This window comes from Protopterus annectens, chromosome 1.part1, assembly GCF_019279795.1.
Source record: "Protopterus annectens isolate FY-2018-M chromosome 1.part1, PAN1.0, whole genome shotgun sequence".
Lineage (NCBI taxonomy): Eukaryota > Metazoa > Chordata > Ceratodontiformes > Protopteridae > Protopterus > Protopterus annectens.
This window is the reverse complement of record NC_056726.1, coordinates 700,474,214-700,500,440: the sequence shown is the minus strand read 5'-3', so window position 1 is coordinate 700,500,440 and position 26,227 is coordinate 700,474,214.

The window sequence follows — 26,227 nt, the reverse complement described above, 5'->3', positions numbered from 1 at the left end:
GTTGCTAGTATTCTTAGGCCAACACATACCTTGGTTTCCACTGGGATGGGTTCCCCTCTGTTGGTTCTGTGTGTGAGATGTGGCCTGCACAGCTCAACAATCTGCTGCAGAAGGTCTCTGTCCACTCTGTAGCGCTCTACTATCTCCAGCTCATGTAACCCATGGTAGGTGACCCTGGGCCTGTATACTCTTCTCCTTCTCCTCACTCTGGGTTGTCTGTCAGCATCTGCATTGTCACCACCCTCAGCAATTCGCCTATGCCTGATTATAACAGCTATGGCAGCCCCTAGCATTTCTGCTCTGAGTTCAGCTTTTTTCAGTTTTCAATTCTGATAGCTTACTTTCTTTCAGTATCTCTTGTGAGAAACACCCTGCACTGCTCTTTGCAGTGTTTTAAGTGCTGGGTTGGGCTTCTAGTCTGCCTGTGTAATTGCCTGCTTCCAATTGTTTCCACCAATTAACTCCAGCAGTATCCTCTGGCAGTTTCCGTGTATTTTGGTTGTTTCCTGTTTCCTCTCTGTTTCCTCAGGGGGAGCAATGTGCACACCAGCTTAAGCACGCTTACAGTCACTTAAACGCGCGCACACATACTTACACGGTGTTACACGCGCGCACACATCCTTACACTGTGTGAACTTGGCTGATTCATGTTAAAACGCGTGCACACTGCCTTCCACACGTGCGCCACAAGAAACCGTTGTAACGGTTTGCAACATGCTCCCACATGTTGAACCTGCCTTACACGCGCATGCACATATATCAAGAAACTTTGAGGGTAGGGATAGTGTATACCCTCAATTTCTTGACTTTCCTAGTGTTCTGTTGGGACACACCTCCCTCCCTGATGTCTGTCTGTCATCTGTCACCTTACATTGCCCTCCAATCTGGTACATTTGTTTCTATCCTTCCCCCCCGTGATGTCACCTACCTCTTACTCTGTTCCTCCCCTTCTCTAACTCTTACACTACTCAGAAAGTGCTCATTACCTATGTGGCAGTGTGATTCAGTATTGTAACCCTCATTTACATAGGATTGCCTAGTAATGCTTAGTTACATGTCTTACACGGAGCTTCCCCCCCTTGACAACCACTAAACGGAGGCCATATTGTTTTTGGTCTGCAAGTCCCTCCATTGACATTCCATGTGATACATAAATCCCACAATTGTGGGCTTATAAGCTTCGGTTTTCAGTTTTAGGTAGCGCACCCGTTATGCGGGTGTGCGCTGCAGTTACACATCATAATCCCACGAAGAAAAAAAAAGTTATATAACATATTTTTGCAACACTTTTTCATGCCAATGGCCACATATTTGGCCATTGGCATGCTTAATGAAACATATGCACCCTTTATTTGGAGATGACATAGCTCCGTTTTTGATTTTGCAGAAATGTACTCAGTTGTCAGCTGAGTACATTTCTGCAGCTAACACGTCCGTTACATGGACTGGTTTCAGCTTCGTGGATCGCTCAAATACCTCATTTGCATATCTTTGAGCTGCAAATGAGGTATTGAGCATTTCCACGCCCAGTCCGTGTAAGAGACATGTTAGCTGTCTCTTACACAGAGATTTGGGCTGTACCTGAATCGGGAGGCTTACACGGAGGCTTACACTACTCTTGAACTCCGTGTAAGCCTTCCTGAATCTGGCCCATAGTTTTTCACTGTCACTACTGTAAAATGTATCTCATCTCCAAGTAGTTCACTTATAGCACTGTGTATATGTACTTTATTTTTTTATAATGTACAGCTTCCACATAACAAAGTTTTTTTAACTGTAATGCAGTATACTTTCTGTGCTGCTTAAACTTTTAGTTATCCCTGCCATTCTGTCATTATGTCTACTCTTGAGTGTTATGCTGATTTATCTGGACGTTCTGACTCACCTCTTCTTTCTTCTCCTTATTAATATTTTTTCTGCTTTTTTTGGCAATCTGAGTAAGCTTTTAATGTTATGACTCTGTCAGACACTATGTATCTGATGTTGATAAAATACATACACTGCATGCTTTTGTTCATTCATCCATACGTCCATCCACAACTCCCTTATCCATTTTTTTGCACATGGGGTCAGGGTGTCACCAAGGCTCCTTTATGTAAATTTTCCCAGTGGAACAAATGGCAGGATTTGAAGTATCACTCCTCAGTGCAAGCATGTGTTACACTTATCAAAAACGTTGTCATTTTCTTTTACTTGTGGCTGACAATATAAGCTTGTATTTGCCTTGTGTCTCTGTTCCTCAGGGTCAGACTGAATGTGGTTATATCTGTTTAAGTAGCAGCTTAGTTTCTGTTTCATACACTTTCAGTTTTTCAAGTCATTGTAGCTGACTAATAATTATTCAGAGTGGGGAGCTGCTTCAGTGACATTTCCTGCTGCAGCAGTTTTTGTAAAAGTGATTGATTAAAGTTTCAAATCCCTTGTTGTCCCTCCTCCACACATAAAATCACACCATAAAGTCAGGAGTAGAAACTGTTCATCCCAAAACATTGAACAACTAGGTAAATGTGTAACAGTTAGTAGAAACTTTAATTACTAAGCTTACAACATGATCGTGTTTTATATTTACTGAAAGTGGGCAATTCTAGGATTTTTGAAGAAGAACTGAGACAGAGCTGAGCAAAGGTCTGGCTGTGTTCTAAGAGCCCAGTAAGAGCCAAGACAGAGCAAACAATTGCAAAAGTATCGCTGTTATGTGGAAGTGCAGAGGCGATTATTTAAGGAACAAAAATACTACAGTTACAACCAGACATTGATATTGCCATTATTCACTCAAACGAATGAATGCCAGTGGTATGTTGCTCACACTTCCTAACAGCTTGCACCCAGCCATCTCCTTCCCCTGTGCCCAAGCTACAGGTCTGCTGACGATGACTAATGGGCAGCAATAGCATACAAGTATACCCCTTAGTATGCAGGAGCAAAAATGTTGCCCTGCTTTGTGAAAAAAATTTTTTTTTCCCCTTCTGATCTATTTATGATTTAGGAAAGGCTGTTGGTCCAGATGACATACCTGTGGAAGCATGGAGGTGTTTAGGTGAAATGGCAGTGGAGTTTTTAACTAGATTGTTTAATGAAATCTTGGAAAGTGAGTGGATGCCTGAGGAATGGAGAAAAAGTGTTTTGGTACCGACTTTTAAGAATAAGGGTGATGTGCAGAGCTGTAGTAACTACAGAGGGATTAAATTGGTCATTCACAGCATGAAGTTATGGGAAAGAGTAGTGGAAGCTAGGTTAAGAAGGGAGGTGATGATTAGTGATCAGCAGTATGGTTTCATGCCAAAAAAGAGCACTACAGATGCAATGTTTGCTCTGAGAGTGTTGATGGAGAAGTACAGAGAAGGTCAGAAGGAGTTGCATTGTGTCTTTGTGGATTTAGAGAAAGCATATGACAGGGTGCCTAGAGAGGAGTTGTGGTATTGTATGCGGAAGTCGGGAGTGTCAGAGAAGTATGTAAGAGTGGTACAGGATATGTATGAGGGTATTGTGACAGCGGTAAGGTCTGCAGTGGGAGTGATGGATATGTTTAAGGTGGAGGTGGGATTACATCAAGGATCAACTCTGAGCCCTTTCTTATTTGCAATGGTGAAGGACAGGTTAACAGACAAGATCATACAGGAGTCCCCATGGACTATGATGTTTGCAGATGACATTGTGATCTGCAGTGAGAGTAGGGAACAGGTGGAGGAGACCCTGGAGAGGTGGAGATATGCTCTAGAGAGAACAGGAATGAAGGTCAGCAGGACTAAGACAGAATATATGTGTGTGAATGAGAGGGAGGATAGAGGAATGGTGAGGATGCTGCGAGTGGAGGTGGTGAAGGTGAATGAGTTTAAGTACTTGGGATCATAGGTTCATAGGTAGGTACTAGGCTATCGGCCCAAAGGCCTACGTAAGCCTAGCCAACAAGGTTTCCTGGCTTACGCCACCCAAGAAAGATATTTTCCTGTGCCACTGTCGAGCAGAGACACAGAAGTGATCTACAGGGTGTATTTCCTATTTCCCATCCACTCATCAAGATTTTTCTTGAAGAGTGCTAATGAAGAACTTTGCTTGACATAGATGGGTAGCCTGTTCCAGAGTATGGGAAGTCTCTGGGATAGGAATCTATCCCTCCAGAATGTCCTGTTTATTGTGGTGGCAAGGTTTAGGTCCCTAGAGCGTGTTGCTCGGAGGGATTGGGATTTCTTTAGGTGTAGCATGTCCAACAACTCTGGGTTTGACACAGCTTTATATGTTAGGCAGAGATGACCTCGGAGTAGGCGATATGCTATGGATTAAAGCTGGAGATTTTTGAGACAGTCAGTGTAGGGCATTTGTTTGAATCCAGTAATCCTCTTTGTGAGGTACTTCTGTGGCCTTTCCAGCTGCTGCAGATGTCTTATGAGGTACATTCCAAAAGGGGCATTGTACTCTATAATGGGTCTAATGAGTGTCGAGTAGAGGGGAACGATGACCTCTTTTTTCCTGGATGAGAACCCTTTTATGATGAGGTGTGCCATGTAGAAGGACTTCCTGACTACTGTGGCGATGTGACTATCAAAGGAGAGACTACTGTCCACCTGGGTCCCAAGGTCTCTTATCACGCATTCGGTGTTAAATAGATTGCTGCCTATGTGGTAGTTCATGGCTACAGAGTTTTTACCAAAGGGGATGGCACTGCACTTTTTGGCATTGAGCTTGAGGCCATGGCTCTGACACCAGGCATCTGTCTCAGAGAGGCCCTTCTGTTGGATGTTCACATAATTTGGGGACTTGACTATGGCTCCTAGTTTGCAGTCATCTGCGAACTTTGTTAGCCAGAGGCCTTCTGTGTTAGCCTGTACTTCAGAGAAGTAGATACCAAACAGGAGCGGTCCCAGGATGGAATCCAGTGGTACTCCACTTGTCACTGGTTTGAGGTCAGATTTGGAGTCTGCAACTTTTACAGTGTGGGCTCTGTCAGTGAGCCAGTTGGTAACCCATCTTGTGACATAGGGATTTATGCCTAGTTTATTGAGTTTAGCTATAATTCCAGAATGGGGGATGGTGTCGAAAGCTTTGGCGAGGTCAAGATAGGCTGTGTGAACCACCTTACCCTCATCTACGGCTTTGGTGACTCCTCAAAGAAGTTGATCAGGTTCAGGAGGCATGATCTGCCTTTCACAAACCCGAACTGAGTGGGATCCAGAGTTTGGAGGTTACCAATGTCTTTGTTTATGAGTTCCATGATGATACGCTCCATGGCCTTGCAGACCAGGCTCGTCAGGCTAATAGGTCTATTATTCCCGGGATCAGTGGTGGCTCCCCCTTTGTGGAGTGGGATAACTGTTGCTGTGCGCCATTCAGTGGGCACAAAGCCTGATGCGGGGCTATTATTGAACATGGTGCTTAAGTGAGGAGCCAGTTCATTCTGAAGTTCGTGTAAAACGCAGCCTGGGATGTTGTCCGGTCCCATGGATGCTGTGTTTCTGGCTTTAGAGAGTGCAGCTTTTACCTGCGTAGTTGTGATTACAGGGACTCTGCATTCTTCCTGTATAGATATGGGCCCTTTAGGGGGTGGGGGGGTAAAGTTATCTGCCAGGATGTTGGCAATATCAGTTGGTTCTGTAATTTTCATGCCTTTGTGCTGTAACTCAAAGCAGATCTAGGTGTTGCCATTGAGATTCTTGACATAGCTATAGAATGCTTTGTGGTTGTCCTTGGAATTAGTGGTGATTTTATTTTCGTAGCTAGCTTTGGAGGATCTTATAAGAGATCTCAGCTTCTTACTGACCTCCACTCATGGAATTTTACTCTCTTTTGCAACAGTTTCTTCCTTCTGTTGTACAGTTTGTTGATGGCAGGGGACCACCAGATTGGCAGTTCAGAGTAATGGTGAGTGTGGAAGAGAGGTGAAGAAGAGAGTACAGGCAGGATGGAGTGGGTGGAGAAGAGTGTCAGGAGTGATTTGTGGCAGACAAGTACCAGTAAGAGTAAAAGGGAAGGTCTACAAGAGGGTAGTGAGACCAGCTATGCTATATGGGTTAGAGACAGTGGCATTGACAAAAAGGCAGGAGTCAGAGCTTGACATGGCAGAGTTAAAGATGTTAAGATTTGCACTGGGTGTGACAAAGATGAACAGGATTAGGAATAAGTATATTAGAGGGTCAGCCCAGGTTGGAAGGTTTGGGAACAAAGCCAAAGAGGCAAGATTACGTTGGTTTGGACATGTGCTGAGGAGGGATGCACAGTATATTGGGAAAAAGATGTTAAGGATGAAGCTGCCAGGTAACAGGAAAAGAGGAAGGCCTAAGATAAGGTTTATGGATGTGGTGAGAGAGGACATGCAGGTGGTTGGTGTGACAGAGAAAGATGCAGAGGACAGGAAGAAATGGAAACAGTTGATCTGCTGTGGCGACCCCTAACAGGAGCAGCTGAAAGAAGAAGAAGTTCAACCACACTTTGCAAGAAGTAGTCAAACAACCTCAAGGTACAAACAACATATGATGCCTTAAAGGAGCAACAAATCCTTGTGAAATGCTAGATTTTGTTAGCTTTATGTAAGAAACCATATTTCAGTTCCCTCAAAGGTTCCTCACAAAGGAAATTCGGGGTCTTCAGCACATGTCTTACATGGAAAGACTGAAATCACTGTCACTATACTCTGTATCATATAGACTACTCAGAAGTGACCTGTACCTTGCATGCAGTCTGATCCTGCCTTAATGAAAATGCTGCACATTCATAAGTCAATCGCACATGATTGACTCACTCTAACAACCTTAACCTAGCATGTGACATCAACAGGGCTTGCTGGAGTGACGGATATGTCTTGCAGAAGTTGCCTCTCTTGTGGAATAAACTTCCAATACAAGTTAAACAGAGCTCCTGTTAACCCTTTTTAAGCATAACTTGGACAACTGGATGGGAAACCACAAATTCATCCCAGGGGGTTTCACCTCTATCCCTCTTGAATAGGGGCAATTGGTGCTGATTTAGATCTGCTTATAACATATACCATATCTCTAGACCCTTAAGGGAACAATGGTTGAACTTGGCTAGGCTTGTAAGGACCCTAGGGCCATTAGCCTATTAAACTCCTATGAACCTGCTATGTACTATTAAGGCAAACCACAGTAATAAAAAAATAGTATTCTTAATAACCTATTTGGGAACAAAATACACACACTGTCCCTTTGGACTCTGCCTCTTCTAAGAAGGTACACCACCTCTGACTGTGAAGTTGCTACAAAATATAATAATAATGACAATCTTTGTTCTTTGATGGATACTGCCCTCCAATAAATCATATCAACCATAACTGCCCTTTCTCTCATGTATTGTATGCCCCCAAAATTATACTACTTTTGTGTACACTAGTTTCTCACTGAGAAAAAAATGAAACATCTAAGAACTACAGTAACATTTTGCTATTTCAGCTTGTGATCGGTAAACAAATACACTGCCCCCAACAAGGCATAGCACTTTTATTTGCCAGCAGCAATTCAATGATGGCCTTGTGCACTCATGTAGAAGATTCATCCACACCTCATCCCCAAAAAGGCAGCCCAGTTCTTTGTACACATCTGATGCTTGATGATGTGGAGAGTGAAAGAAAAACAAATCAGCTACTACAATAATATAGGAATTTCAACTTGTTGCTCTTGAACAGATATACTCAACTCCAAACATACACCAAACACCACTCAGAGGTTCATGGCATTGAGCTAAAATTAGGGACAATTGAGAGACTGGGGCTTACCTCAATAAAAAACAGAAAAACACAAAAGAGTTCTGCCCATGCTGTCCTTAGCATTGGTTGTGCTTTTCAAGCTCTCCTGATCTCTTTCTCTGACTGCAAAAGGCTCCTTCCCCTCTGTGGAAACATGCAAGCACTCTAGAATGAAAGAAATAATGCACCCCTCAGCCGAAAAATGAGTTGCAGATTTTTTTATAAAAGAATTGCATTGTCCAATTACAATATCTTGCAATAGTTCTCTCCCATGAAACGTATTTAAATCTTCTTTCTTTTCAGCACTATGGTACGTGGTACCACCCTATCTGGTATTCCAGTCATCCTCAATGCTTAGATATGCTGACTTGACCTAACAGAAAGCACTCACAGCCTGCAGGTTTAGTTTGAATCAACAGTTAGCAGTTACTCAAAAAATATTGTGATTGTGGCTCATATCTTTCTTGGCTCTTTGATCTGCTGAATCATGAGCAAGAGCCAAGCTTATACTCAGACTTGAGCCAAGTTCGAGCCTGATCTGGTTTGCCCACCTCTAATATTTACCATATGGTTTGCTCATGCAATGGTATAACCCACTATCATTTGGCATATAATTGTACTAAAAATCCTAAACTTGAATGAATAACAAATCCTTTTAGAGAGAAACGGAATTTTATTGACTCAAAATTAAATATGGTTGAGAGATATGCCTACAGAAATAGATGGTATAGCAAGGCAATTGCATCAAAATATGTTTCTCTATGGGGCTGCACAGTGCTTGTATGATGACATCTTAACGGTTCTCAAGCTCATCACTCATTTCTGATTTCTAGTCATTGTCTGTGTGGACTTTGTGCATTCCTTCTATGAGGAAACCTCCTGTAGGTTAAGTCCTGCTAAAGAGATGCTTAGAATGTCATAGTAAGAAGATCATTGTTACTGTGTGTTGAGCTAAGCAAATGTTGACATTGATTTGCTCACACACACTGAGTGTTGTGTTGCACTCAGTGATGAAGGAGATCATATACTTTTCAGCCTTTTTCCCTTTTCTCTTGGTTTGACCTCAGACTTGATATAAACAAAGATCAGGGTGTACAGACTTACCCTCATATCTAGGGGTACACATCCCATAAAAAAGAGGGGTTTGTGTGTCTTTGATGACCCCTTATGTGCCACTTGTTTAAGCTTGCAATAGTTTATGTTTTAGAGGGAGGGATTTTCTGCTTGTTCATGATGTAGGAAGCAATTTTTCATACGTAATCCCTCCCCATGTATTTCATTTTTTTCCTGCTACTTTGGTTTCCATCCCTCTCAAAAACATGCAGTTAGACTGGCTACTCTAAATTGCCCATGTGTATGTTGTACCCGAGGATAAAAAGCAATATGTGTGGGCAACTTAGTATAGCTATTCTACCAGCATGTTGTTGAGAGGGGTGGAAAATAAATATTTTATTTGTATGGACAATTTCGTGTAGCCAACCAGCCATTATTTTTTGGGAGAGATAGAAACCAAAGTACCAGAAACATGAGACATGAGAAGGATGGACTATGAAATAATACATCCCACATCAGCAATAAACAAAAAATCATTCTCAGAATACATAAAATTGAAAATTTGTGGTCTGTATCATGATTCTGAAAGGTCCATGGGCCACTCCAGTTAACAAATGATAAATAAATTATTTGATCTTATGTGAAGGTAATGGTAAAAAACTATGGCAGAAATTCAGTAAGATTAAACCTGCTAGTCACATCTCTCTATATATAGTTTGGATATATATTCTGTTCTGAAAAGAGTAATTTATTGGACTTGTACATATCCATGTCTATGGTTCAAAATATTTAAAATAGGTGGAAGGCTATGCCCCCCACACCCCCTAACTATATATATATATATATATATATATATATATATATATATATATATATATATATATATATATATATATATATATATATATATACTAACTCCAGGATCGCACTACAGTGGGGAAAAGGGCATATAGCTTTTACTTACCTTATGCACACTGTCACTACTGTGTTGCAATTTAGCATTGTAAGGTGTCAGTGTTATGAGTTTCAGTCAAGTGAGTTTTCAGTGTTATGAACTTTAGGTTATATGGTCTCGGTCAAATGAATTTCAGTCAAATGACACACACACATATGTTACTGAACTAGCTTCCCAGTTAGAAAGACTATAACATGCATTAGCTGTAAAATGTTGAGTTGTTGGTATGGGATGTAATGGTGCTATATTGTGAGGAATATGCATTTTATTTTTGATATTGGTAGTGTTTTAGTTATTTGATTTGCAGAATTGTATGGCCGGAAAAGAGTGTTTGCATATCTGATATGGAGAAAGTGTAAACAGTGAGTAGATATATGTAGTTTACAGAAACACAAGAAATACATTTGAAGTAGGCTACAAGAATATTGTGACAGAGTGATGGAAATAGTAGATAAAGAGATATTTCAACTTTCATAACTTGTGAAAAACTGGCAACAGCAAGGAGATGTAAGGCAGATCATGAGCTAAGATAATGGCTGACTCTCTGCCACCCAGACATACACATGTGCTCAGTAGCAGGGAAAACCAAACATATTTCAGTCTTATTGCTTATTATTATAGCGCCTCAAATGTTGACTAAAGGATAACTCTGGATAAAACCTTGTAAGTTCAGGTGTAAACTGTGATAATGTCTGCTATCAGTGTTAATTCTCTGCTAGCACTTGTGGGGCTAGTGTTTTGAATATGTTGTTTACCCAAATGGAATATAGTTCCATCCTTTTTACTCATCTAAGTTCATGTTTGGTTAACATTTTAATCACAGTGTATTAAAACAGAACTAACTGAAGCGCAATGCAGTCAGGCCTTTTGTACATATCAGCATGCTGTAGGCTAATTTAATATCTTTTTTTGTGTTTTGGTCTTCTCTTGGTAACTGGAGGATTACAAATGCTGAGTGAATCTTCATTTTTTGGTATAATATATAAGTACCATCAACTGTTTATACTGTATTGCTAATATTGTTAACATATAAGTATTTTGCTATAGTTTATACTGTTATATCCTTCCTTGTACCCTGGCTAAGTCTGAATAGGATCTAAGAATGCTTTCAGCTAGCATTTGTCTGGAAGATGGTATTTTATTAGAGCTTAGTACGCTAAGGAGCTCAACCAAGCATAGTCAAGTTAGTCATAAATTGATATACTTACACCAACAGATTCTCAGATCTTATTAAGCTACTGTCGCATATTCCCACAAAACTTTATGTATTTAAATGATTGAAAGTGGAGACACCATACACGAGGGTGGAGTTTCAAGGCCACTGCCATGTGTTTAATCAAGTTAATTAACTAGTTTCCAGCTAAGGAGAGATGTGGACATGGCAGGGTCTTCAGGAAGGAACATTTTCTAAATTGTGTACCTAAATGCTAGTTACATTGTTATATTCTGGTCCTTTTTTTCAAGACCATAATCAAAGCCCTCTTGGAATGCAGTCATATTTATACTGTAGGCCACCTCATCGGTTTCTAGCTAACAAGTTCCACGGCTTTCCTCAGGAATTGCCCTAGCCTTGAGAGAGGACTGACTGATGTGTACCATGACCTTACCTGTTTCTGTTTTGTCTCTCCTTATTGATTTAATTTTTGCTTACATGGCTGCTACAGACTTCCACCTTGACTATCCCCCATTGGAAAATATAAAAATGTCAAAAATAACCCCATGGGGAAAAGCAGGAAATTCCTTCTTGACTCCTTACATGATGATCTTTACAGGGCAAGGGCCCATGAACTCCCTGTTAATCTGCCTGCACTCAGAGACCCTAATATGACCCTCTTTGCTAACTCACTTCCCAGTTCAGTCAATCTTACATATACCAAAGAGATAATGATATGCTTGGACCACAAGCAGGGCTTAGTAGAAACAAGTTTCAGTTTCATTCAATAGTTTAACACTTTTATCCAGGTAAAGTACTTCTTCAGAACATGTAGCTTAACTTTCAACCTCTGCTTTTGTGTGTGTGTGTGTGGGGGGGGGGGGGTAGGTTGGGAAAGGCACTCTGGGGTCCACCAAATGAAAAGACCAAGTGACTGGTCTCCCGGCCTTTTCAACTGGCTACCTCCAGATGGAAGGCTGTGAATATCTTGCTTTGACTCTAGCCTGTATCCTTACTTGTCTGCAGTACTTCACTACCCCCTCCCAACCCACTACTTGAGTCGGCCATCCCCAGACAAAACTTGCTTCCTGGCTGTGAAGTTCTACCCAGAGCTTTTTGTCTGACAAAGGACACTTGCTTTCACTTGATGGTGTACAACACTTATTGAACTCATCAGCTGTACCAGCCATTGTCCATTTAACCATACATTGACATAATGATAACCTGTACACTGTCAGATTTTATGACACTACCATCACACTGTCACATACCATCGCACCGTCACATATTATCACACAGTCACATACCATCATGCTGTCACATACCATCACAGTGTTACAAACTACTCCAAAATTATTTAAAGAAGACTCACCATGCACAAAGATGGCTCTAAAGTGCTACAAAAATGTGATCCTTCATCAAGCCAGTTAGCACTTTTTTTTCAGATCAAGAGAGAGATGCATGCAAGGCAGGATCTTCAGGGAAGGAGTTATTGGGAATTGTACATCTTCGAGGCTGGTTGCATTGTGATATACCATCCCTTTTTCCAAAACTGTAAGCATAATTCTGTTAGAATAGAACCAGCTTCATACCATGAGCCATCTTACATCTACCAGGGAAGGTTTCTCATTGACAGTTCCCATGACTTTCACCATGACTAAGTTATTAATTCTAGAATCAAGTCATTTAAGCTCTGTCGAAAACCAAAACTGCCAGCAAAGCTACCAATTCTAACCTGAACACCATGAGGTTAGCATTGTTAATTTTAGAATATTTTACAATAAAATACCACTAATAAAGACCTTTATGAGTCTTGGAGACATTCATATTTGTGCAGTTATCAAAACCTGACTGCAGTGTAACAACTGTGATCCCTCCTTATTGGGGTTCAGCACCTTACAAACACTTAGGAGAGTGTTTATTAGCTAGCATGTGTAAGCCATGGGAGAAGAGATGCAGACATTCCATAGCAAAGCAGAAAGGTCAGCTACTCATGCCATTTCTCAGTATCACACACTGGATTTCCTGGAATGATTCCAACTTATCCACCAGTTATTTCAGCCAGCTATCTTATCATTGTACTTTGTAATCATTCTCTGTGACAGTAGAATATTGAATAGTACCCTGGCATTCCTTGTATCAGAGACATAGGATTAGAGTCTGGTCATGTCTCTCTGTATCTCCAGCATGAGTGTCTTAGGGTATTCATACCCAGGTGTGTCACTATGATGTTATAGTCATATATGGATCAGTGGAAGGTTAAGGGCCATAATAGTATTACTGGTTTTGGCACCACAAGGGGCAGCTTGCCATTTCTCTAGCCTTATCTAGCCTAATAAGTGCTAAATCCATGTGTCCAACTATGAAATCACCAATAACCTAGGCCTTTTAAGAATTAGCAGGATGCTTTGAAGATCCTAAGAGAGTAGGCCCACAACTGGGCGATTATTCTTGATATGGAAGCAGGTACAGTTACTAAAGTATTTCTAGTTGTCTGAGGTTTGCTTGTAAGGTTTGGCGGGGGCGGGGGGCTTAGGTAGTGTTTTCTAGATAACATCAGCAAATATGTGTGGAGTGTTGTAGTGTTGTTTACCAACTTTTTGTGGTATGGACAGAGTTGCCTCCTGTTTAATTAAGAAGTTGCTTCTTTCACAGATGGTGGCAGCACTTAGAAGAAATTAAGGATGGTTGGTAAACAAAGGACATTAGCTGCAATACCACAATATACTAGTTGCTAACATACTGGAAAAGACAGAGGGTACTGCAAGTTTGGGGAGTCCATGGTGGTTATATTAATGGACCTTGTCATCATTGTTGTCATCATCAATACCCCTTTTTCCCTATTTTTAGATGGGGTTGGAGTATCATATCAATATTAGTCAATGTGACTGAATTTTAGTAATGAGGATAAATGGCAAGGGGTGTAATGCAGCAATAGAAGGAAAGGTGTGAGGATGGTAACTCTAGCAGTAATACATACTAATTCCTAAAGTAAGGAACATGTGCTGCAAGAAGCTTAGGATGTCTGAGCACTGTCTCTTGTACTAACAAACACACATGAGCTTAGGAAAGTTACATGGGTGATTGTAGGGGGGTAAAGAGATCTGCAATGCTAGAGTGCAGCTGGGAAGTTACTTGGTGGTTCTGAAAATCAAGTACCACAGGTAGTTCCTTTTAGAGGGATAATGCATGCATAATTGTGTCCCTGAGGGGAGAAAGAGAGAGTGAGCGAGAGGATGGCACTAGTCAGGACTCCTCAAAGACAGGTAACAAATGGCTGTGTGAGTAGCAGGTTATCGAGGTTACAATGGAACTTTATTCTTCAGGTAGTCTTACACTGTGGTAAGCAGTAAGAAGTGAAGCCATAAACTGAGAAGAGCAATAATCACTTTGTGGACGAATTATTAAGGTGCCCAAACTTTGGACCAGTACCAGATAAGGTCCGGTCACACCATAGCATATAGCCAGATCACTGAATTTGGTTTAAGGAACAGTTATAACTTAAAACAGTTTGTGGTTTTGATCTTTTTTTGTGTGTGTGTGTGCTTTGTCCTAACCCTTATCTGCCCCCCATACCTGTCATACCTTCCCTTGCCTTCTTTTATTCTTCCCCTCTTCCCTTATACAGTTCAGAAAATAGGATGTCTATCCCACAAAAAAGTACATTCTTCTCTCACCTCCTCCGGTACAACTGCCTTTGTCATTCTGTTGTGTTACCTAGTGTCACTTTCCTTTTCCCACATTTCCTGTCAATTCCCTTCCCACATGTATCAAGTGGTGTCTATCAAGGGATACTTACAGAATAAAGTTGCTAGGAAAGCAGGTTTGTTTACTTGCCAGGACTACTTCACTAAGGTACATGCAACTCTTCGCAGGGAAATCTCATGAAATTAGTGCAAAAACAGCATTTACAAGCTAGATTCAGAAACTTACAAAGAAACATTCGACTTCCATGTATGCACAATACATACTCATGTACAGAAGTATTGCCTGAGTGCTTTTCAGCTCCACTTACACAGTTCCATCAGTGAACAGTTTGCTTGGGTAGTTCTCCGTATGCTATACATATGCAAAGCCAGCACTGCTGTTTCTCTCTCTTACTCTGTTAGCATACTGGTGAAAAACTGTTGTTCACACATTCACCTTGCACACTTGTACAATGTATGAGTGTGAATACTACACAAAAGGTTTGCAGAGTGGAAGTCCTGGATTTTGACTGTTACATCATTTTCTAAGAAAATGATAGCAATACGTCAGGAAGACATGCTACTTATCTTAATCTTCTTATAGCAATAGATACTCCAAATAGGTTCATAGGTAAGTACTAGACTTACTGCCCTTGTGGGCCAATTTTAAGCCTATCCATTTTCTGCCAAAGGTGAGAATCAAACCCTGAATGTTATGTGAGGTAAACACTGTAACCATTAACAAAAAGTGATGGGAAAATGGGTTGAACCCTGATACCCATGGCACACAAAATCCCAACCTTAATCCACTGCAGTAACTGATATATTAATAAGGGGATGGTTGCCTGATTAAAAGTATTAATTGACACTTGATATGTAATTCAGTGAACAATGGTACAGTTAATCAGTAGGACACAATAATTCAGTATGGATGATTACTTTATGGGTGATTGCACTGGTTTCTTGCAGGACTGTGTACTAATGCTACATTTTTGGATTATTTTCCCAGATAAAAAAAGTGGGAAATGGGATGTAGATAATCAAGTATGTTGATTATTGCAAACTACGTAATTACTTAAATAAAACATATCAATGTTTTTCAAAATGTCCTACAAAAATAAATAACCTGGTTCAGCAGACATGGCCTCCCTTGCCTTCAGTTTCATAAAATGTGCCCACAAATTACCACATAGGCGGTAACCCATTAAGTACAGAGAAAGTAATTAGGGATTTGGGGACCCAAGTTGATAGCAATCTCTCCTTTGACAACTGCATTGCCAAAGTGGTTAGAAAGACCTTTTACATAGCCCACCTCATCATGAAAGGATTCACATCTAGATCAAGAGAGGTAATCGTGCCCCTTTATTCATCCCTCATCAGGCCCATCATAGAATACAATGCCCCTTTTGGGATGTACCTTACCCGACACCTGCAGCAATTAGAAAGACCCCAAAAGTACCTCACCAAGAGGATCAAGGGACTCAAACAGATGCCATATGCTGCTCGGTTAAAAAAACTCCAGCTCTACTCAGTTGCATACCGCCTACTTCGAGGCGATCTATGCCTGACATACAAAGCTATGTCCAATCCAGAATTAATGGACATGCTCCACCTCAGTAAATCTAAATCTCTTAGAGCCACACACTCGAGGGACTTGAACCTCAGCACTGAAATAAATAGAACTTGCTGGAGGGACAGATTCATAACCCAGAAGCTCCCTTCGCTCTGGAACAGAATTCCAATTCATGTTAGGCAGAGCACCTCACTGAATCTCTTCAAGAAGAATCTTGATGAGTGGATGGGGGATCATAGGTTTGTCCCAAGGATTACATACGTGTCACTATTAGACAGAGGCACAGCAAACTAAACCTTAAAAAGGGCACAGTATACTCAAATCAAGGGGTGGCGTAAGCCAAACAAAATCGGGCTAGGCTTATAATTGCCCCAGGGCAGATAGCCTAGTATGAACCTATGAACCTATGGGGCAGTGGCACAGCAGCTAGAGTTGCCCCATAAAGCAAGAGGTTCTCCAGTTTGATTCTTGGCCGGGGTGCCTCCTTCATGTCCTCCCTGTGATCACGTGGGTTTTCTCCAAGGGGTACAGTTTCCTCTCCCATTCCAAAGACATGCAGTAGGTGAGTTTGATAGTCTAAATTAGACATAGATTTGAGCATGCATGTGAATGTCTAATGTGAAAGAACAGCCCCAGCAGGGCTAGCCACCTGTCAGTGTGACCTTTGGCTCTAGATGATTGCCACTGTTGAACTGACATCCCGACCCTATGTGTAAAATGGGAAAAGGGGTTGTAAATGGATGGATGGTATCATTATGAATCTTGGTGAAAAAAACATAGGCTGATATGTTTGTAAGCCAAGCTGTACAAAACAATCCAATTTTCCCATTGTAACATGTGCATCTAAATTGGAGGGGTATGTTAGTTAGGACAGCTATGTTAATTAGAGGGTGTCTAAAATGTTATATGTGTGGTGGGTATGTTAGTTAGGGAATGCTTTCTGCTGGCCTTTGTCTATAAAAGATGTAGGGGTCAGGCCCTGGACAAATTTTCAATTTCCCATCCAATAATTAAGGTTTTGTTTGAACAGGGTTAGGGATGGGCTCTGCTTCACTTGGATGGGGACCCTATTTCAGAACAAGGGGTTCCATTGAGAGACATATCAGTCTCATTAGCATGTTTTATTTATACTGCAAGCAAAGTTTAAATCCCTGGCTTTAGTGTTTCTGGTGCTGTTCATTTTGCAAATGTGCAAAAGCTCCATTTCAACTGGATCAAAGGATGTCTTATATGCTAAGCACAGATTACCTCTAAACAGCCTGTAGGAGACAGAGTATAAAGACAGGGCTCTAATTCGATCTGTATTGGACAATATGTTTATATACCCTGGATTCTCTTGGTGGGAAACCTCTGTGGGTGTTCAGCTGTTGCATATGCCTAGTTAGGTACATGCTGAAGGGGCCATTGTGCACAGTGATAGGAATTTTCCAATTAATATGTGAAGTAAAGTTATTGGTTGTTGGTTAATTGTCAGTTAATCCTTGTATTATTTATTTAGCTGGATGGATTAGTGTGTCAGTTTTGATGAAGTTCCGGTTAATGTTACAAGTAATGAAAGCACCTAACTGTTGTTTTAATTGAGAATTTTAACTGTATTATTTTATTAAAGTGGTTTGAACTATAAGTCTTAGTTGTTGCTTCCTTGCACCACAGGGTTTTGTGGTTACTTAGTTCATTTTGTTCCTGTGGAGATTTTATTTGATAGTTCTGATAACGGTGAAGTGATACTATGACTTCCTTAGACCTGGATGCCATGGGTCTATATTATGTAATCGAAGAGGCACTTCTTCAAATACGTAAAAATCAACACCAAAAGACCGAAATCCAAAAACCGTGAACGACCATGTCCGCAAATTTTTTCCTAGGAAAAAAATTCAGTTGGCCGTTCCTGGGGTTTACCATTTTCCTCAACATAGAGCGATCTCGGAGTTGGTATATTTAGTTAGTGTGCATGTGGGGGTCACATCCCCCCCCACTTAAATTAGATTTGAAGTGCGTGTGTTGTGTTTACGGCCCCGCAAATTTTTTCCCTAGGAAAAAAATTGCAGACGTGGCCATTCACGGTTTTGGAATTTTGGTGTTGATTATTACATATTCGAAGAAGTATCTCTTCGATTACGTAATATAGACCTGGATGCCATACCCTTACTTATAAGTTGGACAATGTAGAATGATTTTCTTACCACCTTGGCTATGTGTTGATCAAAGGCAAAATTACTGTCTACATATGTTCACAGAACTACCAGATCAACTCTTAGGGGTGTCTTATCAGTGGTGTAATTTATCTGGGTTGACATTTTTTCAAAGGCACTATGTCGCATTTCTTCGCATTGAGTTTTAATCCATGGATTTGGCACCAGTCGTTTGTCTGCCTTAGACCTTCTTGCAGGATATTGGTGCAATGGGGGAATTTATGTTAACTTCCAATTTGCAGTCACCTGTGTACTTGGTGAGCCAGAGACCTTGACCTCTGTAATGTAGATGCTAAACAGGAGTAGCCCAGCACGGAGCTTTATGGTACTCTGTTGGTGACCTTCATCTTGGTGGAGGTGGTCTCACCAGTCCTGACTTCTTGAGTCATATCTGTTAGCCATCTGTGAATTAATTGAGTTATTTATGGATTTATGCCTAATTTAGTGTGTTTGTTTACAATACTTCAGTGTGTACTCCATTGAATGCCCTATCCAGATCTAGGTAGGTGATATGCACCATTTTCACTTCATCAATTGCCTTGGTTTCTCAAAAAAGTCTACCAGGTTGAGTAGGCATGACCTTCCCCTGACAAAACCAAACTGGAATGGGTCCAGTGTCTATAAGTTGCTAATGTCTTTATTGATCATTTCCATGATAACGCCTTATCTGTTTTGATTATTAGACTAGTTGGACTAATAGGTCTGTCATTTCTGAGATCAGTTGATGATCCAGCCTTGTGAAGGAGGGTAACCATTGCCAGCCTCCATTCTCTTTGTACATTGCCTGTTTTAAAACTTTAGTTGAAAAGTGACTGAAGTGGTCCTGCTTGGTCATATTTCAGGCTATTTAGGAGCCAGACTGGGATATTGTCAGGCCCCACTGAGGCTGTGTATTTTGGGCTTAGCAAGCACCATTATAAACTACTTTTTGCTAATAGTTGTGGGGGTTACACTAGTAGGGATTTCCCATGTGTGGCAGGGAGGGGGCAGTGAAGTTTGAGCTGAATTTGTTAGCTAGCAGGTTTGCTAGGTCACTCTGGTCAGTGAAGGTAATATAATGTACTACTAACTCTGCACTCTGCGTATTACCTTTAAGGTTTCTGATATAGCTGTAGAAGGTTTTGTGGTTGTTGTTAGCCTGATATTGACCTTGCAGTTGGCTTTTTTGGATTTAGTTAGTCATCTTTGTTTCATGTTTTGTTTAATTAGTAAACTCTTGTTATTATGAGAGTTGCTCTTTCTGACTTTGGCCATGACTTCTTTCCCTCTTGTTTTGTACCCTGTTAAGTTTAGGAGTTTGCCAGTGTGGTTTGTTTATTGGTTTTGTTTTGGTCTTGGTAGGCACAGCAGTCTCTATGCCACCATTTACGTTTGTACAGTATTTCTGTGAAAAATTCTGCATAGACTGTTGTGAATTCAGAGTTAGGTGAGGCATTGAATTTTGACAAACTGTTACTTAATGGGATATAGTTTGCTTTAGAGTAGTTCCTAACTGTAACAGGTTTTGCTGGGTTTTCCCAAACTGATTTTTATTTTGAAGTAGATAGCTTTGTGATCTGACCTCTCCAGTGAGGATGTGACATGGAGTGGGGGTGCAGTGCTCTTCCATATTGTTGAGGACTTGTACAGTCCATTTGAACCTCTGACTAGAGAGCAGACAAACTGATCAAGGGCCTTTGTGTTAATAACGTCCAGAAAATGTTGTGCCTGCAAGCTGAATGCAGTGTATGCTTCCCAGTCTATAGAGGTATAATTAAAGTCTCCTTGAAAAGAGTGCTTGGATGGAGAAAACCGCTAGTAGATCTAGATAAGAGCTGTGGGATTCTTGTGACATAGATGGTGACCTTATAGCTTGCTAAGGTTCATAGGTGGTTACTAGGCTAATTGCCCTACTCCCCCTACTCAACCTTAACTTCACTCTTTGACTAATATCTATAGTTACTTTTTTGTATTTCTTAATTCCTTCTTTCATCTCCTTCTTTTATCTCTCTCTTTGACATTTTTCTAAAACTTATAGCTAATCTGAGCTTTTTAATATCCACTTTTAATGACCTAGTACAATTTTTACATTTTTGCTTCTAGTGCCTTAGGTTTTTTTGTGTTGTACTTATTACTAAATGTATATTGTTACTGAAAATGGACATGTATCCAGCTAGACTAGCCCGGTTAACAAATGGAAAATAAATAAATAAATAAAAATAAAAAGTATCCTAATTGACCATAGTTAGATGGTCGTTGTTAGCAGAGTGATTCTATGATCAGCACCTACTATCCCTGTCCATGATAGGTGCCAACCCCAGAGTGCATTTATGGTCCCCCATCCAATTGTCAAGGTTGTGCTTAAATAGGGTCATTGAGGAGCTCTGCTTCATGTGAAGTGAGAGCTTATTCCAAAGGACTGGCAATCTCTGGGAGATATATCTGTCTCTCCCAACATGTTCTGTTAATGTCACAGGCTATATTGAGATCCCTGTAGTGAGTGACTCTTGTCCCATTTGATTTGTGGATATGCAGCATTTCCATTAGGGCTCAGTCAGAGACTGCTCTGTATGCTAGGCAGAGGTCACCTGTCAGCAGCCTGTATGATGCAGAGCACAGTGATAGGGCTTTCAGTCTTTTTATGTAAGTCATGTTTGGAGGTCCTGGATTCTCTTGGTTAACCTCTGTGGTCTCTTCAGTTGCTGCAGGTCCCTGGAGAGATACATACAGAAGGGAGCATTGTACTCAATTAGTGGTCTGATATGGGTTGAGTAGAGCGGAGTTATAACCTCCTTAGCCTTGGATGCAATTCTCTTATTTATGAGATGTGCAATGTAGAAGGCTTTCCTTACCACTATGGACACATGGTGATCGAAGTTTAGATTGTTATCAATCTGAGTTCCCAAGTCTTGCACCACTCGGTTTGAGCTTAGAGAGATGCTATCTATATCATAATTAGTATGGCTACTTCTTTGCCAAAGGGAATAATTAATAAGGCATTTTTTTTTTACATTTAGTTTTACTCCATGACTTTGGCACCAGTCATTTGTCTGCATCAGCCCCTTCTGTACCATGTTTACATCATTAGCGGACTCAATGATTTCACCCATTTTGTAGTCATCTGCAAACTTGGTAAGCCACATGCCATCTACTTTCACCTGGACCTCAGAGAAATAGATTCCAAACAGTAAAGAGCCAAGCACAGATGCTTGTGGTACCCCAATGGTAACAGATCTACTGGTGGAGGTGGACTCCCCAACTTTGACAATGTGCATTTTGTTGTTGAGTCAGTTAGCTGCACATCTAGTGATGTATGGGTTAATCCCCAGTTCGGAGAGTTTCTCAATGATCCCTGTGTGGAGGAGTGTGTCAAAAGTCTTCACTAAATCAAGACCGGTGTTAAGTACTGCTTTGCCCTTATCCAGGGCAACTCTTTTTACTGAGGTTTCTAGTTGACATCTCATGAACACAATTCTGTGTGAGGAAGTCAAGAAAGACTTTTGAATGTTCTCCTGGAATCCCAGCTTGTGCAAGAGATCTCTCACCCAGGACATTTTGAAAAAAAGACTTTCAAAGATAAGCAAGCCATCTAAATATGGAAAAATGTGGATACCCTTTAGACTTCGATGAGATATACTTGGAGCCAGACACTTTGTGGACACTCTTGGAGCAGCAGATAGTCCAAAAGCATAGCTGGCATTAGGCACCAGCAAACCCTGCGGTCGCTGGGGGCCCCTGTTCCTGGGGGGCTCCCAGCCACAGCAAGTTATCTTATCTTGATATTTTGCAACATGTCTAACAAACAAAAGCTAATACAGTAATCTTGTATACTTTATAAACCAGGTGGGTAATAACTCTTATTTATATCTCCTTTAAAATTCAAAGATATCTCTGGTTATAGTAACAGTGTTTTATCAAGTAGCAGGCTTCACAATTCCAGAAAATATTTTACCACTGACATAGTGCCTCTAGCTTAGTTAAACCCTGCTCAGTGGATATTCTCTCCACTAAAACCAACAACATAGCCATCTTTAGGTACCTGCAATACCTCTGGCTGAAAGCGGGCCCCCTTAATCATCTTTGACTGTGTGGGGCCCCACAAAATCAGCTGATGGTTAGGAAAAACGAGGAAAACTGTATTACTTTCTTGATTATGCTCTTTAATCTAAAAAGAGCTGTGGTATGTCCCTGTTAGGATAAAGTTGATAATGAGCATAAGCATGTTAAGCCGTAGAGAGATCAGCAGGCTGGAGTAACTGATTTAAGCGCAATTCTTGTATTTTAAGAACAGCTTATGCTTCCGATCTTCAGGGATGTCTTTTCATTCAGGGAGTTTTATAAATACTGGTAGAACACCAGATACTACAATACTCAGCTTCTTTGCAGAAGAATTCAGCACAGTACCAAAAACAATAGCAGAATAAAGGCTCAAAATCAGGAACACATTTTAAATATTACTCTATCTCACTTAAAAAAGTTAATAAAATAACACCCTTTGCATCAACATGCATTTTTTTTTTACAATAAGTATAAAAGTCTGATGCCTGGAATTATTGGCTGTCTATAATCCTGAATGATTTATTAGCAAATCAAACTTTTTACTAAGGACAGAGCAAAATTATAAGCAAAATCAGGGAAGGTCTGTGAAATCAGAGACAGTGACAGGCATGCATTACTTCTCACCAAGGTAAATAAAAGTAGCTCACCCCTGCTGCTGTTTGACAGTTTCTAAACAGCATTCACTGATCTGGTATAGCAGTACCAGTGTTGCACAATGTATTGCTACTTGCTGAAATAAGTACAAAACTAGTACTGATATTTTTTTTTGTGTATTTGTAAAAATATCACAGATTTGTTTTATCTCTGTATACACCCAATAATGCCAGGACACATACATTATTCTTCTGGGTATCAGTGAAAATTTAGCTAGAAAGTAATTATATTTCAGAAGTAATGCATAAAATATATCAGCAGAACATTCTGACACATCAGTCTTTAAGAAGTCTGGTGGCCCCCACTCCCCAGACTGTATAAATTGATACAGGGGACCCCCTTAATCATCCTTGACTGTGTGAAGGTCTCACAATAGCTGTTGCTGGTTGGTGAAAAATGAGAAAAAAATGTATTAATTATCTGATTACTCTTTAACCTGAACAGGGCTGAACTTGTTAGGATAAAGCTGATAATGCCCTTTGCTCTCAACTGCACCCATTCTAAAATCAGCCCTGCTCATATGTATGTGTACAGAAAGCTGCTGTAGGTTATTGGGGGGGTTGTGGTTGCTTCTTTCATTTTCATTAAAGTCAAACCATAGAGGTTTGCACATGAGGTCATTACAGCTTTTGTTTGGGCTAAGGACAATGTGTTCATTGTTTCTTCAACCTTTCTCACAGACCTCTGAGGTGTACAAAGAAGGTTACTATAGTCTGTGTAAGGGCAGTGTACTGTCTAGGAGCAACAAAGTAGAATACATTACTGTGATCTTTATTTTTTTAATTTCATATCAGGTACATATACAGGTAGCTGCCTTTGATGGTCAGGGTTGAGTAGTAAGGAGGTATGCTATGTATATTTATGTCAGTACGCACTTGAAACACATGACTGTGGCAATTTGAACCTCTGATTTCATCTCAGTCTAACACCAGAGGGATACATAGGCAGTGACTGCCTTTTTTGGAGGGTTAGGGAGGCAGTCCATATTCCACGATTGGACCTCTGTATCCAGACAGCAAATGGTTTGTTAGTTTGTTGTGAGCTACTGTTTTGTCATCTTTGAATATTAAGCCTTGGGCACAACTTATGTCTTCCTTGAAAGAAAAAAAAAAGACATTCTTTTCTTACTCATGGTTTTTAAGGCACCACTGGATTAAAGGGCTGGGAAAAATGCTCTAAAAGGCATCCCAGAACACTTGTAATCCTATGGCTTCTTGGGCCCTGATTTATCTGAGTTATTTCGTAAATGGCTACTACTGTCCTATCTTCATCAATAAAGGTGTGCTGAAAGGATACATGGGAAACTTAAGCTGATAAACAACACTGATTTTCTTTCCTTAATCATAATTTCTGTACAAGCCATAATTGGATGAAAAGATAATGTAAAAAGAAAAAAAAATTAAAATACACTTTAGAGCATACAGACACCATTTCACCTAATAGGCAAACATAGTATGGTACATAGACCTGTTGTACTCGAAGAGCATTGTAGCTACAGGTCAGTCTGTTAATGAGAGAAAAAGCTGCAAAGTAACCAACACTCCAACAAAGGCAACAAGCAGGCAAGAAGTATCCACAGGAGAATGGAACCAACGTCACTATAAGGCACTCAATGCTGCAATGAAAAACCTCGAGAAGGCAAACTGCACAATAAGAACTTGATTTTATTAACGCCACAGCGCATCCACGTTTTCGTCGCCAATGCAACTTCCTCAGATACAAATCTAATGAGCATACCCGCATTTTATATACAATGGTTAATAGAATAATTGAATAAGTACCCATATGATATAAAAACATTCTTAAAGCTGTAACTACATTTACATTTGCATAAAATGAAAGCATATAAAATGATATAAACATAACCTTTCAACTAACAAACAAAAAATGTTAAATAAAAAATAAAAAATAAAAAATAAAATTTGTTAAAAATAGACAATCTAATTTGCCATCATAAAATTTTTGGATACCATAAAGTTATTTTAAAAACCAGTATAAACCACAATAGTACTGGATAACTTCCCATCATAAAATTGCATTGAATTAAAAATGGAAAAAATAAAAAGTAAAAATAAACTAAATGTAAATCCCATATCTGTACTGATTTTTTACTAAAGAAAATTGAAAAATGCAATATCCACACATACGATAGTCTTCAATCCATCTACAGTGTATAAATGCAGTACATAGAATATGTAAGAATAAACTGAAACCTACATACACCCATTTAACTTGGTTACAATTGTTCTGCTTTGAGTTTTAAATAGGGCATGATGGAAATGAGGTCATTAAGGCCCGGAGGTTTGTTGGAAGCTAGCAAAATCTGCCAGCATGTCTCTCTATGTGATAGTCTAGCTTCCCAATGTCCTCCCCTGATACATTTAGGGACTGCTTCCAACACAAAGAACATAAAGAAGGCAGATTCACACACCACTGTGTGCCTGTAAAGAGCATTGGTATTACATTGTTTTTGAATCTCATAGTAGTGTTCATAAATGCGTCTCCTTAACTGTCTTTCGGTCTTGCCAACATAAAATGCTTGGCAAGACCGGCAGACAGCCAAATAAACTATACCGGTAGAATTGCAATTGTGAAATCTCTGAGCATAAATCTTCCGATTCCTACTTTCCAAGTAAACATTTTCCTGATTAATAACATGTTTGCACTGCCTACAATGTCCACAACGAAAAGTGCCCTTTCTAGGTTGATTGGAAATACTAGAACTGGTGTTGTGTTCCAAAACATTTTTAATATTAAATCCCCTTTTGTAGACAAATTTACATGTCAGGTCCTTTAAGTTGTTCAAGTCAGTGAAATCTTTGAAGGTGTTCATTTCTTTCTGGATAATATGCCTAATATATCCTACGTCTTCACTGTGTTCAGTAACAAAAACCAAATTAGAACCTGTAATATTGAAAGGGGAGGAAGGACTTTTGTCACATGTATCAACTTGTTCCTTCCCTAGAATAGGAAAAAATCTAGTACCCCTAGCAGAACTAACCTCCTCCCAAACCGAGTTGATTAAAGATATGGGGTATCCCCTGTCCGCAAATAGCGAACTCAATTTTTCCCCTTCAATATGAAAATTGTGATCATCCGATGTCATACGTGAGACCCTAACAAACTGACCCTTAATAATGGACCTTTTTTGAAATTTAGGGTGTGAGCTAAGGTAGTGCAAGTAACTATTAGAAAATGAGGGCTTTCTGTATATACAAGAGCTAAAGCTG